Below are 792 nucleotides of genomic sequence, written 5' to 3' on the forward strand. Positions count from 1 at the left end.
ATTCGAACCCGCCACCTTAGGTGTACGTGGCTGGCGCCTTAGTTGATTGAGCTATAGGCGCCGAGCCCTCTTTTTTTTTTTTTGATCAACATAAGTTTAAGTATCGGTTGAAGTGTGCTGTGAGATAAAAAAGGTTGAAAACGACTGCCCAGTAGTGAACCCAGCACGTTCTCAGGATGCCTGGCCATTTGCAAAAATATCCAGGGCCCAAACAATATTTGTTCTCTTCTTTACCTTAACAAAATATGAAAAATAATTGCTGCTTAGTTAGGCACTAATGGGTCCAGGTCCATATCCCAGGTCCCTTTGGAACTTCCTGCTCTCAGATAAGAAAGGTACAAGAAGCAGGTGTTTCCAACAATGTGCTGGTGCATGCCATTTCCACCCTAGATCTCTGATTCCCGAGCTAAGCAAGAGCTGCTACTTGGCCTTTGTTAATCATCACATTTTGGTTATCTTCAGTTTCCTTGGGGACTTCGAAAGTGATGAAGAACCACAGGACTATGATGCCGACTGAGATTATGAAGTATTTCCTGATGGAACACCGCATGTCCGTGTCAGGATATGGTTCCTATAGTAAGAATTCAACATGTACAGCTAGCAGACTCTTTTTGTCCATGCCTAGAACTTCCCTCCTGTCCCCATTTCTTTTCTTTTCTTTTTTTTTTTGAGACAGAGTCTCATTATGTCACCCTCAGTAGAGTGCCGTGGCATCACAGCTCACAGCAACCTCAAACTCTTGGGCTTAAATGAGTATCTTGCCTCAGCCTCCCAAGTAGCTGGGACTACAGG

The sequence above is a fragment of the Otolemur garnettii genome, unplaced genomic scaffold, assembly GCF_000181295.1.
Source record: "Otolemur garnettii isolate 467f Iridium unplaced genomic scaffold, OtoGar3 scaffold00055, whole genome shotgun sequence".
NCBI classification, from domain to species: Eukaryota; Metazoa; Chordata; class Mammalia; order Primates; family Galagidae; genus Otolemur; species Otolemur garnettii.